Genomic DNA, 20,811 nt, shown 5'->3' with positions numbered 1-20,811 from the left:
CATATCAAATTAAAATAACTTCCGATCAGTTCTTAAGGAAAAAAAGAAAAACATTATTTCCTCAAGAGTTCTCTCAGCTGCTTCATATATTGTTGCAAACAGACTTTCAAAGAAAGATGGTCGTGCAGTTACTTGCTTTGCAGTTGTTGAAAGAAATATTAGACCCTATCTCTCCTGTCGTGTCCTGCATACAATAGACTACTTATCATTGTTTCTTTCTTTTCCGAAACAAGAAGCCAATGTCTTTGAATCCGATTGCGATTACATTGCACTTCGGTTGTAATCAAATTTTTCTATACTGCTAATTTAAGCTGAAGCGGTGCTGGAAATTGTGTTTCAGTCACTGTAGTGAAAATGTCAAGAAAAGATCATATGGGATATTTGGATCATTCTGAAACTTGGATATTTGGACAGGGCACTTGGATATTTGGCAGCTCCTAAATAAAATTTTGACCCGACTACGGTAGATCCTATAGTATTGGAGCTATGAACCTATAAAGTTCGGTGGCCTATAACTCCATTTGTGCACCCAGGTTGGTCTATACTTTTTGTTTTATCTTGGTCTCAGAATAGGGTTGCCATATTTTGAAATTAGAAAAGTGGGGGATTCTAAACTGTAAGTACTGATGTGAACTTGTGTATTACAAATACTGACGAACCTTCTGACCATTTTTTTTTTTAGTGATTTCGTTGTTAACTGACACTTCGAATGTACTTTTCTAACAAAACTAAAGTAAAGCAAATTTAATTATTGCCTTTAATGTTTTATTAAGTTCAACAAATGTGAGTATCGAATTGTAAAATAGGTATTAAGTATGTATTACAGTAAGATATCTCTAATAAGGACATCCGTAAGACAAGTTGTTTAAAAAAAAGCAAGCGATATATGGCAGATGTTGTTCATACGGTTTTCTCTCTAAGAAATACAAATTAATTTCTAAATATTTATCGTAAGAAAGATACAACATATTTAAGAGCCTTGGTCCATCTCATAAAATTTATAATCCTTTTCAAAGATTTCTATTTGAAATCATATTACCATACGAAATTACCACAGTTTTACAATATATGAAATACAATGTAAACATTTTAAAAGAAAAAAATACTAGTAATGAATCTAATCTAAACAAAATTCTAAGGATACGTAGCATAATGCTACGTAGTTCAATTTGCAATCATTTCTGAATATATAAAGACTAGTTGAACATATAGATTATGTAACAACATAGACTTGTACATTTCAACTGAACAGAATGTTATCAAAGAAATACGCACACACATGAGATCATACATTAGTATTCATGGGTGGAACCAAAATTTGTATGATTATGACAATTTTTTTTTTTTTTTTTTTACATTTTTCATTCCCATTAACTTTGTTTAAAAAATCTCTATTGCATAAAATCTTATCATAAAATTCTACGCATGATAGGTCTTTCATATTATACAAAACCAGTAGTAATAATTTGACAGTTTCTACGTTTATCTTGTATCTGTCATCTGTCCACTCGCGATTGAGATTGACACAGAAATATAGCGATTTACGTTGAATATAACAACATTTTATCAACAAAGTCGTCTTAGATTTTTCTTCAATCCAAAAAAGCGGGTGGTTTTTCGTGATTAAGAGATGATTAAGCGGGGAACGAATATAAGCCCTGAAAATCTGGTGGTATCCGCTAAAATAAAATAATATGGCAACCCTATATCAGGAATCGCCTCCCAAACGTTGGCGGTGTTGTTTTGAAACACTCTATATAAAATAGTGCAGCACTACGTTATTCTGAATTGATGCAAAACTTTTACGTTTTTAAAGCCTAAATTATTCGTCCAGGAAGCAATCTGCTTCCAACAAACGACGCTTCTAGATCCGCTAGTGTGTGGATTCATCATAATGTACAAACCGACTGTACAGAACATATGCTGCACTGTATTATCACTGTCGAGGAAATAGATTTATTTCCGTTTTTCATCTTCATTAAACTTAGTGATGATTTCAAGGTTTCCCCCGGGTAGGCTTACCATACGTACTAGATTCAAGCCCGGTCCGGAAAATTGTCTGGGATTAACTAATGCCCGAAATTTTAGGGAAAATGGAAGACTGGAAAATTTCGCTGTGTTTGGTCAAGTGCTTGGCTTGCAATTCAGTCTTGCGCTGATATTAATGAAAAAAATCAATAGCGATAAGGTGTTCTCCGCAAGAATATTTTACTCAGGAAAATAATTAAGACAATAATATACAAATATATTTTAAGTATAGAAAATGAGCATAAGCATTTTTGGAATTTAAGATTAGGCTTTTCTTAACTTCTCAATAAACACACACCATTCTTAAAAATATCCAGAAATTATGGTCATCCTACCCCGGGGGATTTTGAATACATCAAAACTATCTACACATTTTCAAGTTCTCTGACATCAGGAAAGAAAAATCCTCATAAAATTGCTGTAAGTAGTACAGAACTGAATAAATTAAACCTTACTAAGCGTAATTATCATAGCTAAGGGACTTTCCGATGAGAGAGCTTTCGGAATTTTAACTGTCCTTGATATTTGTGTGTTGTATCCCTTGTCGTTATAGCTTACAGGAAAAACGAGTAAAACTGAACTAAAACCTAACAATTAGTTAATCAACTTACTGAGAACGTTAGGTAGAAAAAAAGCTTCTGACATGTGGTTATAATACTTTTGTTGTCCATGACTATGGGTTCGAACACCAATACTTCTACTTTGGTTTTTACTTTTTGCAGCTACATCGGAACGTTAAATTTCTCTTCTTTACCAATTGTAAATGACGTATAAATTCAAAATAAGAGTAATTATGGCAGCATTTATTTGCGTGTATTCTATTCCAATTGTAACTCTAATTCTAAACTAATATAAATACAATAAAGAGTTTGTTTGTTTGCCTCTGTGTGTGTCTGTCGGTTTGTGTGCGACCTGGGGACCAGACGACTGGACCGAAAGTTACTAAGTTTTGGTGACTGGTACCTTGGTCGAGGTCCAAAACCAAGGCGAAGCGTTGTTTCAATATCCGAACAAGGGGGTCTCAGGGGAGCGTTTACCGGGACATATAAAAGAAGAAGAAAATGACCGATCTTGGTGTCAAATACATAGTTTTTGCGATCGCTAAGATCAGTGGTGAACCTCCGATAGCATTAACTTCCACATTCAACCCATTCGGCTGAAGGCCGGGAGTCACCGAGGAGGGATACAAAGACATGTAAAAATAATCCAAAATGACCGATAGGTGTCATATCCATGAGTAAAATAAGAGTTTCTTCTTTTGATGTTCAGTTTGTTTCCACAAATATCTTGTATGACCCGTGCGAAGTGCGGGTATTTCAACAAGTTTTGACATAAAGAAAAATAATAACATCAATACGCAAAGACAAATGCTGTTGCTGTTACTAAACATTATCAATAATAATTACTACGAAAGACTAAAACGAACAGCTAAGCTTCTAACGATGGGACTTACAATTTTGGCTAAAGTATCATAAGAACAACTGTGTTCTATAGTTACCAACGGACTTGAACCCATGTCCACGCGCACGAAGACGTAAGTAAATAATTTTGTAACGCTACACACACGGATATTCGACAAAAACATGGTGAGTACTGCTTCCGACTTTTATGTATACATAAGATCGATTCTCATGCCACATGGATTTTGGTGGATAAACACCACGTGTGTGGATTTTCCAGAAACGGAAGAGAAAATGGGACAACTTCCTAATCTTGAAAGAATGTTGGCTACATTGTCTCCTTATAATGTATCTATACGTGGTATCACAAGTATAGAAGCAAATTGATATTATTATTCATTGTTGTGACAACTCAATGAAGATGAACATTTATTATTATTATTATTATTATTATTATTATTATTATTATTATTATTATTATTATTATTATTATTATTATTATTATTATTATTATTATTATTACTATAAGCGTACTTTTGAACTTGCATGACGAAATTACTGAATAGTATGCTATTATTTCTGTTACTCATAGCATGTTATTATTTCTGTAATTTTCTCTGGATTGTATGGTATTTCGTTTATTAGTGGGCACTAATTTTTCTCCAGGTCGTCGAATAAAAGAATATTGGAGTGCACTTTGGTGTAAATAACCTTACAGGAATAAGAGGGTTCGTTCCAAAGAGCAGAACTGAACTTAGTAATATTTGGATTTTTGTTTTAGTTGGGAGGATAGTGTAGAGGAAACGTACTGGACTTTCAAACCAAAGTTTATATTCTTCACAAATTAATCGTGAAGAATAGAAGAGTGACTTTTCATATTAAACGAACAACGTAAGAATGTGGAAGCAAACACCTATAGTAGGATAGAGACTATTTACGAATGTTGGTTGGGAATGGGCAAATCATAACCATGGGGCTACTAGGACAATTCGAAGCAGTTAGTTTATCTGTAGTAGCTACTTTTCATGTTATAATTCTTAGAAAGAACCACTATACCATTTGTTAAACATGCTTCGGGTACAGGAAGCGTTGGTGTATTGGTATCGTGCCTGACTTCTAAACGTAAAATCTCCGTTCGAATCCCCATCAAGTAGTATCATTTTTCCCATAAAATATTCGCTACGAACAGAGATTCATCTGCGGTTAGATAAGTTACAAGGCTAATCCGATTAAACAGTGTGTGCGTTCTTCATCATACATTGTAATGATAATTAGTTTTCATATTTATATTCATCTCTATTTATTTCTCTCTATTCATCTTTCTTGACGTTTCCTTACCGTATCGTTCATCTCTCTATTCTCGCTGTCTCTCTCTTTCACTCACACACAAGCACACACACACACAAACAAAAACACATACTTTATGTCAAGGAAATAAGTAAAATCTATTTTTTTCCTATTTTTCTCTGTCCCTTTACTTTTTCTTCTTCTGTCCCTTTTCTCTCTCTCTGTCTTACTTCTGTACATCTAATAGATGTCAATTGGTTTCATTTTTTCATGGAGATATGTTTACGTTTCTCCCTACATCAACTTATGAATCTTGTTTCGCCTCATTTTTATTCTTTATTGGTAGTAATACATGTAAATTTTGAAATTAGGATTGTGCTCATGAAGTTGCTGATTTTAGTATGGGAGAGACGGAGGAGGAGAGAGACACGATTATGGTATAAGAAGGTATATATTAAGTGGCATAGCTGCACGGCTTAGCTGTCGCATTTTTTCTTTTTTGAGCAGAGTGTATAAGTTCAGTAATGCAACATGAATAAGACCAACCACAAGCTTTTTCGCAACAAAGAGATAGAAACATGAAATGTGAAATATCTATTAACAAACTGTCGAGATTTGGGATAGACAAATTTACACTTTCGCATACCGATTACCTCAAAACCTCGGTACCCAGAATTAGCCCGGAATAGAAGTCTTATATTTTTTAAAAACAAAAATTGATAATCACAGCAAAATGCAGAAGTCTTTTAGTCTGAGTCTCTCATTTCTAGTTCTATTAGTCTTGTATCTCTCAGTCAGTGGCAACAGTACAGAGATAAATAAGGACAATGAATTACCATTATTTTGTAGAACATTCCGCTTCAATTTCGCAGGAATTTCATCTTTCAGTTTGCTTAGTTGTGAAAAATTATCGAGTATATTGCTCTACTATGTAAAGTATGTGCACTGTCGTTGATTTGTGATGATAATCAGAAACAGAAGTAAAAGGTAAATTACAGTAATAGTTTTTAACTAAGAGGAAAGTATAACTACTTTTATTTTGTCAATTTTTTGGCTTAAAATTTTTGTTCGGGTTCACCTTACCCCTCAACCTTGGATACAGAAATGGAAGAATATGTTTAAATATTGATTGTTGATTCCAGTATATTCCAAGCATTATTTCTCTTATCTACGCCTGTGCAATATGTTGATATATCGATATTGACATGTATCAACACCCTCGATATCGCAAATATATCGGCGTTCATATATCAACATCCTTAATTTTTGATATCGATATCGGGGGCTAGGTATAGGGGGCCCTAAGACTTGAGGTGGATTAAGAAATAAAACTTAATTTTTACAATAATGTCTTCTAATGACAATTTCTTTATTACCACAAGCTGCAATATAAATAAATCCACTTGAAAATTTGCATATTATATACTTCAATTTCTTAGCCGCAAAACTTCTCTGTTTCCGAAAATGAAACAAAAATGCACCTGTCAAAAGCAAGAGCTTAGAACGTTGACGCAGAATTGATCATAAGAAAGTTTTTTTGTTAATCTCTCTTGGGGATTTCCATCCCATTTCGCTTTTGGAACCGCTCATTGACAAAAGGTGCACACATTTATTTATTTATTTACAAATGTTCCAGATACAGATCAATGTCCATTTTACACTGAAACAATGTTACAACGCATATAAGAAATAACAAAAAAGAAAAAAAATACAAAATAAAAATAATATAAAAATATATTTACATACATAGAACATAAACGATATTTACAAAGACTTTAACTTGTTTTTAAAATGAATTTCAGAGTCGAAAATATCAACATCTGACAATAAACTATTATACAATGATGTCAGCCTGATTTATAAGGAACGTTGTATAATGGATAATCTGAGCGTTACCTATATAAGTAATGTATGACTGCTAGTAAGGCAAGAAGGTACGCGAAAATTCACAAAGGAGACCGACAATTCAGAATTAATTCTCCCATTGATAATTTTATGGAGAAACAGCAAGTCCGCTATCACACGTCGGGTAAGTGGAGTCTGAATATTGAGTTTGTTTGGGAGCTTTGTTTTATTAAGACTACGCACTGAAGGAACTCTTCGTTTGACAATGGCAAGAAAAAAGTTAAGGACAGAATCAAAACGGGATAAGTTTGAAGCACAGGCCATATTCCATATCGGTGAGCGATAGTCGATTTTAGGAGATACAGAAGCTTTGAAGAAAATACTGAGTGATTCGAGATGTTAATTTCAGTAAATCTGTAAAGCATACGCAGTATTCTCATAGCACTCTTGACAGCAAATGTGATGTGATCAGCAAATGTAAGTTTCTCATCCAACAATACTCCGAGTCTTTATGTGTAGCGACTCTTTCGATACGATTGTTATTACTACAATATTTGTAACAAATTTTATTTTTCTTCAAAGAAATACTAAGAGTACAACATTTTTGAGGGTTTGGATTTAAATTCCAAGTTGTACACCAGTCCGTAAGTTTAGTAAGAATTTGTTGAAGTAGTAGAGCATCATCTATGGTAGAGATTTTATGGAAAATTATACAATCATCAGCAAAGAGAAGAATGTTCGTAGATGGTAAAGAGAAGGAGGAAAGGAGATCATCCATGTAAAGAAGAAATAGCAGTGGTTCTAGAACACTACCCTGTATAACGACACACCAAGGGTAGTCGTCAACCTGGTTCGATCGTTGATATATGAATCTCGAGTGGTAGTAATAGTTTGCATGTAAAAATATCTTTAATAATTATACATATTATTATTCTCACCTTTTCTATCAAAATTATAAAGTCGATGAACGGTATCAAAATGGTTTATTAGTTGATACACTTTTATGTATTTTCATTCAAATTGTCATGCACACATACAAGATGATTAGGTATCCATAAACAATTACATAGCAACTAACTACATAACACTGTCAATATCTCTTACAGATATTAAAAACATTCTTCTTTTGTTAATATTAAATTAACATTCTATTAAGTATAGTGCACATGTATGAGCACTTTCTGCCCAAGGTACAGGTAATTAATAATCTATCCAAAGTATCTCGTTCTATAAAATGTCGCCCGACAATTGGACTGAATATAAAAGTCATAAGCAAGCTTGGCTTTTATCTTCAAGAACCACTGGTCCGTTTACAATAATGGTCTTACATTACATATGTTCATCACATTTTGATCGCCCCTCGTATGTATCCTCATTACATATCATAGATATAGATACATTTATAACAAATCTTTCACTTCATTAATACTTATCTTTTATTACATTAATTATATTTATTTCATTATCATTCATTACATTATTATTATATTTTATTATTAAAACGTCGTCGCCTTTTATTTAATCCTTGAAGGGTGCGAAGTCAAAATCGTAAGAAACAAACATGAGTTACCATTATCCAGGGCGCATTATATAATAATTATATTGGGTGATATTTTAAAATAAACATTGGATCAATAAGGCATCAAAATATAGAAGAATCTCATTCAAGACAGTCGTTGAATAATTAACTTAATAGAATGAATTTTATACTTAACATAATCTTTGGCAGTTAAGTTTTCAACACAAGTCAATCTAATATAAATAATCTTTGTTTTTAATTAATTATGAATCGAATTATGATTCTTCACATTAACAAGAAAGAATAAAAATCATTTGAAAATTAACTTTCCAGTCTATCTAAAACTATATTTAAGCACTTCAAGTATTCATAAGAGACGTTTTCATTATCAACATTAACTCATAAAATTGAAGATAAAAGTTCATAAGAATCTATAACTGATATGGGTTTAACCTAATTTCATTAACGGTAATCAGCTTACATTCGTACTTGCATATGATTCTAATAAAGTACATTGTACTGCACAATCATGATTAGGTTCCACAATATGTTGTACATGTATTTCATCGTGATTCTGATTTTGATACGAAGTGCCATCTCTTGACCTCCAATTACGTCTATCCATGTAGCTTGTTGTATTCCTGTAATTTCGCCCTATATTCCGATTGTTTTTATGTCTACTTCTGTTGGGTGATATGACATCAGGATTACCACGATTAATTAGGTTAGGCTGATTCCCTACATAACTTTGCCTATTTTGCTCGTTTTGATTGCTAGAATTTACTCGGCTTAGGTTGTGTTCCGTATCGTTCACACTTCTGATATTTAGATTCCGAACAGGTACAAAATGATCTGAATTATTCTTATTTTTACCTACTCCTGCTTGTTGATTCATAGCATGGTATTGAGTTTCATAGCATTGGACAAGCATTAATAAATGATTGAAACTCATACATTGTGTAGAAAACAAGATCTGTTGTAACTTAAATGGGAGCAAATTTCGAATCGATGCTATTATTCTAGATTCCGATTGCAATGGATTAACGACTTTTAATTCGTTGTATGTATTTACAACAAATTCAACAACAGATTTGTGCAAACGAGGATTGAAATGTTGATTTCTAATGGTGGCATCTCTATTTGCAAGCAAAAAGTCATTTTCATAATTCGCGATCAGTGCCGCTTTGAATTCCTCATATGTATTGATGTGATCACGTACTGCTTTAAACCATAAAGAACATGGTGGGAGTAATACATGAGGGATTAATTTCATATATTGTGATCTATCTATACACATTATATTGCATTCGTCCTGAAATTTTTCCAGGAAAGAAGTAGCGTTTTCATTACATTTACCACTGAATTTACTCATAGCCCGTATTTCACTCATCTTAACACTTAACTTTACCTTCCTTTTATCATTCCGTGTACTTATTGGGTGACAATTCCTATCCATGACGTGATGTGTCGTTGCACCATCCCTTTTCCGCCCATCTGTACTCTTCGGATGAATTTCTTCCAAAATAATATCCTCATCAGACACAGGTGAAGGCGAAATCATCTCTGGTGAGTGGGGAAACTCCAAGCGATCACTACCCATATTATTATGGTATGTGTTGTCCTTAACCTGTAGCGTCCTAATTTCTTCCTGTAGAGTAGCTATCAATTGTGTATTTACGCGTATGTTGTTAGAATTACTGATGACCTGAATCTTTTGCTGTTGAACAGAAGATTCTATTACTTCTAAATCCTTTTTTACATCACTGATTTCTTGGATTTGGTGGTTGTGCTTATCCTGACAATCCTCAGATATTCTTTTTAACTTTTCCTCGAACTGCGAGGTGATGTGATTCATCATCTGGACAATTGACTGTTTCGTTTCATCTGACTTCTGTTCCATTCGTCTACTTAATTCCTCGTATTGCTTGTTGGATTCTTCAGACTTATGTTCTATCGTCTGCTTTAACTCGACCAAATTTTGTTTCATGGCTTCAAAATCGTCCTTTCGACATTGTTCTTGCCGCTGTAAGGCTAGCAAGATTCATTCTTCGAATGTCATTCCTGGTGCTACACTATGTTCACCGTTATCACAATCATTGGATTCATTTTCTATTGCCTCATCGTTCATTTTTCTTATAATTATTCTACCACTTCTCAGTCTTGTGAAATTTGTATTCATTAACTTTATTACAAAAGTAAATTCACCCTTACTTTGCTTCGGGATATGAATTTACAGCAATTCCCGGGTGAGGTAAACCAAAATTTTTATAACGACTCACCAAGGGTAGTCGTCAACCTGGTTCGATCGTTGATATATGAATCTCGAGTGGTAGTAATAGTTTGCATGTAAAAATATCTTTAATAATTATACATATTATTATTCTCGCCTTTTCTATCAAAATTATAAAGTCGATGAACGGTATCAAAATGGTTTATTAGTTGATACACTTTTATGTATTTTCATTCAAATTGTCATGCACACATACAAGATGATTAGGTATCCATAAACAATTACATAGCAACTAACTACATAACACTGTCAATGTCTCTTACAGATATTAAAAACATTCTTCTTTTGTTAATATTAAATTAACATTCTATTAAGTATAGTGCACATGTATGAGCACTTTCTGCCCAAGGTACAGGTAATTAATAATCTATCCAAAGTATCTCGTTCTACCTGGGGAACTCCAGAAAGAACTGGGACAAATTTGGATGAAGCATCTGGCATAACAACACGTTGCATACGATTAGTAAAATAATCCTTTAGTAAAGATAGGAATTTGCTATGAAGATTAAATCTGTTGGATAGCTTGTAAAGAAGCATATGGGTGTCAATTTTGTCGAAAGCTTTGGAAAAATCTAAGAGTATTACATCCAGTTGAGATGTTTCTGAAATACAGTTTATAGCATGAATAAGAAATTCTGATAGGTTGGTGATTTCTGTTGCAGGAAGCCATGCTGTGCAATGTTCAAATAAGGAGCTGTGAACTTGTAAAGTCTGTCCTTAATGATTTTCTCGCAAAAAATTCACAACGTAGAGAGAAGAGAAGTGGGTCTATAGGAACATACGTCAGTTTTAGTGCCAGATTTATAGATTGGAATAATGTTAGCCTGTTTCCAAAGTTGGGGGGAAAATCCTTCTGTAAAACATCTATTAAATAAAAACGCCATGGGATAAGTAATTGACGCGGCTGTATTGCAGAGGAACGTTGCATAAATATTGTCGAGTCCAAGAGCACGATGGTCAGGTAGAGCTGACAAAAGTTAATTGAATTCAACAGTCGTAGTAGAAAACGAGGTTAGGGAATGAAAACATACAGCTTCAAGAGGTAGCGTCTGGGTGGAGAAATTCCTGTAAAAGTAGTCATTGAATGATTCAACCTGTGTTCTCCAGTGAGTGTACTCCCAGCATAGTTGACTTTCATGGGTATACTAATTTCATTTCTCCTTGAATTAATGAGAGACCAGAAGCTGTTAAGTCTCGAACAAACGAAGTTGCAATATTGGAGATGTAACTATTGTATTTTTTCTAAGTATGAACTTGGCGTATCGACGACTTTGCGAGAAACTATTTTAAGGCGTGCTATACACTACGTGATCAATCGTAGGAAATATCTTAGGATTTATCTTCGGAAAAATATTATAACATATCTTGTAGGAAATCCTACCCTTTTTGTGCCATACACGTGAAGAGTTTTCCTGTGTGACCGAATGACGTTTATCAACATTGTGAAATAGTTCTATTTAATAAAAGTACAAAGTTGAAGAATTACTATGCTAACCACATTGCACATCCCACTAATATTAATATCAGGCGCTATATTGTTAAAGTGGATACCTCTAAAAAAAATGGAAAAAAGCATAAAAGTCAGAAGGGTGCTGGGATACTTTTGGCGCACCACATTTTAGAAGATTTACAAGTAAAATTTAATACTTTACATGAAAAGACATTTTTTGCAAGCAACATATTTTTTGCAAACAACATAATTAAATACAAAGTAATACACCTGTATTTTATGTTTATAACTGTAGGGTTATTAGTGTAAAATCATTATAAATGTTTTAACGACGGATAAAATACGTGAGAGACAATGTTTGGCAGAAAAGGTCCAGCTAATTTTTCTAAGAAATGTTACAATTTTGGTAGTTTCTATTCACATTAGTTTAGTTTCGACTGGTTCAGGTTAGATACGGTTATGTTACGTTAGATCATATTAGTATATGGGACCAGCAAAATTTTCAAAAAGTGATAAAATTTCACTCACTTCTAATAATATTAGGTTAGTTTAAGTTACTTAATTTCATTAGGTTAGATTTGGTTAGGTTGTATTAGGTCTAAGTACTTGCATCTTGCATTTCTCCTGTAAATTTTGTATGTGTTGCCTACTTCTGGACCCGTTCTGAAGAAACATTTACCTAAGTGAGTGCATATGAAAGATGACCGGTGATACTATTTTCCACAACCGGTATATTTCTGCATAGTTTACAGAAGCTATAATTTAAGTTTAGAAGTGGAGCGCTACTACCACGATACCATGACAAGTGCGATTCAAACTCGTATCATTGCCATAACCCACTCGTTTTCACCACATTCACTGACGTGCCTGCTTCCTTCGCTTGCACCCCCTCGCTGACGCTCGGGCCCCCGTTTCGCCTTGCTCTGCCCCAGTTAGATAGCATTCGTACTTTCCAGAAACCACCTAGCACAACTTGGTTTGAGTTTTTTGCACTATAGTTTTTACACTCTATATCCGGCCCCCGTATTTGTACGCAAATCGTAAAGGAATTGTAGATTATCAACAATTACTTTTGGTGGTCCCCTTGATGGATTTTATCTATGCTATGTAAGATATTTTCATGTCGGTCAACGCAAATCATTTAGGAAACAGTGACAAATTATAAATTTTCAACAATTATTTCGAGTGGTACACTTAAAGTAAACCTGCACGATCAGAAGATACCTCATCAGTTGTGTTTTCACTTGTTTTGTTTTCACTTTCTCTCGCTTGATGTCGCTTAAATCGAAATCTTACGAATTGTCTTTCCGCAATAGAGCGTGCTCTAAGCAAGAGAAATCTCATAGGATCGTTCAGAACACAGGAAATGACATGCGATCTGATGCCATACACGTTGAGATTATGACTCTAGGTCAAATCGTAAGAGATTTCCTAGGATCTATCTTATAGTGTATAGCGGCCTAAGTAATGACCGCTATATGCAAACATGCTCTTAGGCAGAGTCAGAGATTCTGAAAGGGAAACGTGTTCTTAATAATAATAATAATAATAATAATAATAATAATAATAATAATAATAATAATAATAATAATAATAATAATAATAATAATAATAATAATAATAATAATAACAATAATAATAATAATATAACAACTGAGTTTACAAATAGAGTTTCATCTCTTTATCCTGCAAGTCCTGGGAGTCCGGCAAGTCTGCTACGCCACTGGTGTCAATTATTCTGTATTTGTCTTTCTTTCTGTTTCGTTTGGATATTTGTTTTTGTGGCGTTAAGCTTTTATATTAAACCTTTACACTATGTAACCCTTTTCTTAAGAGTTTTTTTTTCGGGGAAGAAGAGAAATTGCTTTCCTCTTATATCTATTTTTTCCCAATGTTCTTGATTGAATTGCTTAAGTAAGATCATTTTGTAAGTTTTGTGTCATTCATTGCCCTTACGATAATAAAATCGTTATTCTTAACAATTTATTTTATTCTCTTATTTGCAGTTTGCCACACTGATATATTTGTAACAAAATTGAGGGTAGGTCCAACGCTTTACTAATTCTCGACCACCGCAACGGCCCTGTTTTTGGGTTGCCTACTAAATCAGGAAAGGAAACATTGCGGGTGATAATGCACTTTTGGAGTCGTGTATTAAAAATGGTATAGGGCCCATCAATCCTAAAATGATACAATATTTCTGTCAGAAGAACTATGAGTGATATAATTGAATGAAATTATAGAATTTAATTGTTTGTTTGTTGAGCATGAGAATTCCTTTTCAGCAGTAAGCAAAACTATAATGTGTTCAATGCTTTTCAACCAGGAATCAAACCAGGTATTTGATGCATTAGAGCGCATGAAGAAATAATAATAATATATTGCAACTTATTACATACTAGCTAAAATTGCTGTTTATTGCACAAGAGGAATAGCTTTATGAAAAATATTTGAGAAGTGTATTTGATCTCCCTACTTTCCTTTAGGATGCGTATTTGAATACAAATTTGTATCGAGTTGAATTACCTTCAAAATTTAGGAACAAGATACAAGATACTTCTATAGATCGCCTCAAACCACTCTACGCTGAGTGAATAATACAATTTTCCTTAACAAACTTAATATGAGCTTAAGAAAGTAAAAAAAAAAAAAAAAAAAAAGAGAGAGAGAGAGAGAGAGAGAGAATACAAATCTAAAAAGTATTTACCTAATAAATATAGAAGATATTTTTTCTTCCGTTGACTCCTCTTTTGTTAACCCACACTGTGGTCTCACTCCTTCTTCTATTTCGAGTAACTCTTTTATACTCACTGATAAACCTTATTATTAATTTTTAAAATTTGGACTCTCCTATTTTCCGTAAATATTTCAGCCCACACGAATTTCTTTCTATGATTTCTTTTTCAGTAACACTTTTCACGTTGTTTTTTTTTTAAGTCACCTGTCTACATCAACCATTTTCAATGAAATGACTTGTATTGAACTTTGTTGTTAAAACATACCTTTTCTTTTTCTTTCTCCTAGGATGATTCAGATAGCCAGCTCATCGATTCATATCCGTATCGCCTGTGTTTAGACTTTCCTGCAGTTCAGCTCAGAAATGAATCATATTCTGGCTACAAACATTTAATCAAACTATTACACGAAAAAGAGGCGCAATTTATTATCAAAATTACTACCATAATTCCATGTGATTTTAGAGAAGGATGCTCTCAAAGGCATAAAAGAATGATATTTAATCTTCTTATGGACTTACAAATTTAGTGTTTAGTGGATTTTCCCTATATGAAGTTCATAAATTAAAAAAAAAAAAAAAAAAACTCTATAAATCTTCTTAAAGATCACACAGAATATCTTATTCACAGATTCAGGAAATCAAGGAAAGTAACTTTAGACTAGCCCACATAGTTTCTAACTTTACTGTGGTAATTGAAAAGTTGGTTCCCCAAACACATTAGGAAATTCTACAACTCATGTGTACAACAGCAACGAACGAACGATTTTTTATTACACTCTTAAACTTTCAACTTTTAGAGAAACATTTTGGTTTAATTATACAAAGCATATTAGACAATAGAATAAATGATGCATTAATTAAGCCTACCCTTGCTAATAACATATACAGGGTAACCCAAACCTAAGAGGCACCTTAATGGAATATGATCTAGGACTTTTTTTAATCAATGTTCAAAGGCATATCTTGTATCTTTTGATCCAAAGAAAGCAAACTTAGATATTACTCTACGAATTCCTATAATACGGGACAGCAATTATTATTTTCTATATAAAATATCTAACAATGCATTCTTGACAGATTCTTCCTATCTTCGCCTACAAGCTCCCGAATTTGCCATACGGACGTCATCAAGAATTTTTTGAATTTGACGTTTCACTCAGTCAAAAACACCCTATGATTGAAATCTGTAAGTTTCAAGCCCAGACAAAATCTCAGAACACGGATCGTTTATAAAACCTCATCTTCCGCAACATCACGGCTAACTACCACATTAGCCCAGGGCTATCGAAAGCAAAAGAATTTTACTTATATACTCCAACTGGACTTCTATTTATAAGAAGAAAATCAGTACGTATAGCTTGTCAAAGAAATCACATATTGTTGCAGATGAAATGGAGCATTACTTACTTACTTCTTTCCACACGAAGACTACGAATATATCAAGATAGAGACCCTTAACCTACTCACCACACATTCGGCCAATTTTACTCTAGAATATCGCACACTTCCTGCCAACTATGATTTCAATTTTACTTTTAATCTACGAACTATTCAACAAAGTGTAACATCCCTTCATGCTCTTCTCCAACGACAGCAGAACAATTTACCAAGTCATTTCCCAGAATTACATCTCCACCACTCTTTTCCTTGGACCATTCTCATTATATCTTGTATTATATTTATTCGTTTACTTACTAAAGACATAGCTTTGCATTTCTTATAAAAACTCTTACAAACAAGTCAATAATAATCTCTTTTCCTTTTCAGAAAGATGTTCCAGAAAGTAGACACCGAACTTAACACTTTAACTGAAACATAGGTCTCTGAGGCCTAGTGGTAAATTTTAAAACACATGTGGCACCCTTGGATGCTCGTGAAAGTTTAAATTTATTTGACTCTTTTATTTTATACTTTCATGTACATGTATATATTTAAAAAAAAAAACAAATAGAGTGAGTAAAGATATGATTCCAATTTTCTTCTTTCCTTAGTTTTCATAATAATAATCATCTATTTGTGCCTCATCTTTAACCCCTTAACGCGCCATTTTTTCCGATCAAACTGATTATTTTTTTAAAAATTTGAAGTGGTTTTTGTTTAGGAAACACGGGATTTAAAAAAGAAATAATGCAAATAATATGTGATCTATGGGATGTTTTATGCTGTTTGCATATAGGGTCTATGCAAAGTTGCGCGTTGACATCAGCAAAGTCCAGTAAAACCAGATAGAACCAACAAAACGTGACGAATGTCAGCGCACTTGTACTTTTGAACTCATTGCATTTCTGTGTAACAGAAGAAATCAACAGCTCAAAACGTGTCCAGCTAAAGGAGCAAATAAAGCTCAAGGAAGCAGCAAGTAACACAAAGAGACCAACGCTGGCTTACTTTGACATCTGGCGGGAAATTCAAAACTTTATTAGTGAAAGGGCATCTCAGCTGACACGCAAAGCTGCTTTTCTATGTCCGAACTAGAAACTACGTGGTCCAATACAATTTGAAAGTGAACTTTGCATATATGCAAAAAGTTAATAAGTCCCATTACAAAGGTAAAGACTTAACAAATCGTCCAGCCATTTCATTACCGTTGGAAAGACTTAATTCATCGGTGTCAGACAGGTAATACCGAAAGTAACATTAAAATAGACACCGAACTTAACACTTTAACCGAAACATGGGTCTCTGAGAGCTAGCGGTAAATTTTAAAACACAGTTGACACCCCTGGTTGCTCGTGAAAGTTTATTTGGCTCTTTTATTTTATACTTTCATATACATGTATTTAAAAAAAAAACCTTAAATACATTGCAAAGTAAATATAATACAAGATTGACTTATAGGTCTCTGAGACCTTGTGTTTCTCATAACGTTTCTGAAACTCATGTTTCTGTTAAAGTGTTAATCAACAAGAAACTTGAACGATACCTACAATTAGTGAATTGGTGTATATTTATTAAATACAGTTATAGTGCTTTCTGTCCGATTTGAGGGAAGTGATAATGACAATTTGATCCTGCTCTGTTGGAACAGAAATAAAGTGCTATTACCATTTTTTTATTTTTCAAAAGTTTTTTTTTTTTTTTTTTTTTTTTTGTGATCTATAGTTTTAAAGTGTCTTCAAATCTTAACAGTGTTTACAGTAGGGCCTATCTTGTGCTTTTCAAGTGTATCAATGTTTCTGTGAAACTTTACCTCAGTTCATTACAACTGTGTTTTATAAAAATAATTTTGTAGATTTTTTCCAGCGTGGGAGTGTAAGGATCCCCACATTACAGCATAAGCACATGTTTACAGATGACACGTGCTATTATTTATTAACAAGCTGACGATACACGGAGCAGGAAGACACGAAGATCAACACGATGGGAACCGAAAGAAGACGAGCCACCTGAAAAGGGCTTATAAAAGTGGAACCAAAGAAGACGGAAGCATCAGTTGACCACTGATTGCTAACCCTTAATAAACTCTGGAGGTCGCATTGGACGAAGGGGCTCTACCTTTCCTAAAAACTCTGGAGGCTGCTTTGAAGCAAAAAGGATCCCTCAACACAACCATACCTCGTGAGGCTGCCATGAGCGAAGGGTTCCCGTATAAAACATTACTTCCTTCACCTCTGGTCATAAGGAAGATGCATTAACTTTGTAGACACAAAGACTATTTTGTATTTTTGTAAAATAAATAGCTGAAGGGCTAGAAATCGCAGACTATCATTGTCTCTACCTACACAAATTATTACAATATAGATCTACATGTAAAATTTCAGTATTCTATTTTAACCACAATTAGATCAGGAGAAATCTTTAATGAATGTTCCACGTATGTTTCAAAACTAATTTCAAACGGTGCAACTGTTAATCTTCATGGAATATTTAAACCCCTTTCCCCCTTTAGAAAACGCATTCAATTCAAGTTTATCCAGGTCAACATAATTCATTTGAAACGATTCAACGGTTTGTATTTGTATACCGGATAAACATACTGACATACACTCAGCTTTAGGCTTTCAATATAACATAAAATTTTATCATCTCAATTATCTTGTATAAAAAAAAATAATGCTTGTTAGTACGGTACACATCCATACCGTTGGCTTGGCAACCCTTCAAAGTGATTTTATCGAAGAGACCATAGTTGGGAAGGGACCGTAGGTTCTATAGAACATTTTGTTTCTTGTCCTAAGGGGGAAGGAGCAGGATTCAAAGGGAAAGAGGTGGTTTGGAAATTGTTTAAAATAAACTTAAGAACCACCACAACTTTCTCGCTCCAATTCCTTAAATTCAATCACGTAGTGCTGCAGTTATTAATGAAACATTTTCTTGTGAAGTACGAAAAAAAATATATGACATTTCGGAAAACTTCACGGAAAGAGAATTTATCCACAAAAGTAAATTACCCCTTGCAGATTTTTCCATAAGAAATAACTTATGCAGTGTGTTATGGATATTAATGAAATATTTGTTTATAAAATAACAACAAAATCGCATTAGTGGGTTTTTACATAATTGTAAAAAAAAAAAAAATCTTACCCCAAGATTAAAGTGTCCTTTGTGGGTATTCTCATGTAAGTGATTTATACAACTTTATAAAAATAATATTGAAATATTTATTTATAAAATAGATCAAAAAATCGCCTGAGTCGTTTTCAAGAATGTAGTCTAAAAAAAAAACAATCCCCAAGAGCTACCCCTTGTATTTTGTTTTTCGTAAGGAATAATTTACACAATATTATAATTAATGAAATATGAACAAAGTGTATGATTCGTTTTGTCGAAAATCGTCCGAAAAAAAAAAACTCATTTCCAAGAACAAACAACAACTTGTAGATTTCGTCTGTATATTCACGTACAGGCGTATCTGCATGTTTTTAATTTTACAAACGATTTGAAATTCTTGGCATAATGTTACACTTTACTATTCATTTCATTTTCAACAGTGTTGCAAAAGTTTGTACCAAGAAAGCTTTAACCTTAGTGTTTCTGAAGATAACATTAAAGGTTGTACTTTCGGCGGGAAAAATGTGCCTCAATCAGTTACGCCCTTCCGTCACTTTTTTCTAATGAAAAAGTTTAAGTTACGCCCCTGAGAAATTAAAAAATAAGATACAGCAATAGTGTTAAGACTTCAAGAATACACTGATGACCAGGAATGAAGTCGAGCCAGGGTGCGCCTAGGCGATGTCCTAGTATTTTTCTTATTGCCAGGACAGCGCCCCAGTACATTTTCAGGTAATGAGTACAATTCTGAACATTTCTTTGCGAGAAAATGTGTTTTCATATTCCGTGGTTTAACTCAGGAAATATGGAAGTGCCACAGTGTGTTTGTGGCCATTATATTATTAATAATAATAATAATAATAATAATAATAATAATAATAATAATAATAATAATAATAATAATAATAATAATAATAATAATAATAATAATAATAACAATAATAATAATATGAACAACAAAAACAAGAACAACAATAAGAATAAGAATACACCCGGTTGGGCGCTCCGGCACTTTCGTAATCACCACTGCCGTACATCACTGATGATGACACTCCGACGTGTTTTTAATTGAGGCCAGGAAGTAGTAATGTTGCTGATATACGTAAATGTACTTGTTTCTTTTGAAAGGAATAAATTAAATTATCAGTAAGAATGTTTTCTTCTCGCACGTTATATTTTAAATAAAGAATTTTGTAGTATTATACTCGTATATTGAACTCGGTGAGAATATATCAATTAGCAATTGGTGTTACAAAATAAGAATACTGTATAACAATATAATAATTAAGTATTGCTTTTAATGCAAATTAAACTAATCCTGCACATTCCAATTGCTAACAGTACCAAGTGTAATAAGGTGTAACGTATTTTTTTTAACATTTAAATCACATTTTAATTATATATCTAGCAAAATAGGGAACTGTTTTATATTCAACATACTATTATTCACCAAATTAAATGTTATAGGAAAAAATTATCATAGCATGAACTAAGATAAGCCATAGGTTCCTAAGAATAGAAGAGAAGAATCCTTAACACTCTCATATTCCACCTTTAAAATTCACACGCAGTGCAAATGAACATTAGAATATAACAGATAATGTCATCTTTTCTCAAAATGAACTTTGGTTATGATCTGCCGTTATTATTCTCAGCGCTCACTTTCGATTTGAGCAATACATTGCAAAGCACGACTCAAGAGAGGCTACGAGCAAATTTTCTTATCGCTTTAGGGTCAATCCATGCAAAGTGATCGAGAAAAAA

At 33.3% G+C, this 20,811-nt stretch overlaps 1 protein-coding gene across 1 annotated transcript in view; it reads right to left on the bottom strand.

Annotated features, from left to right (window-relative positions):
* LOC145688115 (solute carrier family 41 member 1) overlaps positions 1–14,752 on the bottom strand; it is a 227,352-nt gene extending 212,600 nt beyond the window's left edge. The window contains exon 1 of the mRNA XM_081761870.1: positions 14,527–14,752. The gene's annotated coding sequence lies outside the window, so the exon portion shown is untranslated. The remainder of the gene's footprint in view (positions 1–14,526) is intronic.
* Between the last annotated feature and the right edge of the window lie 6,059 nt (positions 14,753–20,811).

The sequence above is a fragment of the Thermobia domestica genome, chromosome 6, assembly GCF_964235325.1.
Source record: "Thermobia domestica chromosome 6, izTheDome1.hap1.1, whole genome shotgun sequence".
Lineage (NCBI taxonomy): Eukaryota > Metazoa > Arthropoda > Insecta > Zygentoma > Lepismatidae > Thermobia > Thermobia domestica.
The sequence above is the reverse complement of the archived record's forward strand: the minus strand, read 5'-3'. Positions and strand labels throughout refer to the sequence as shown.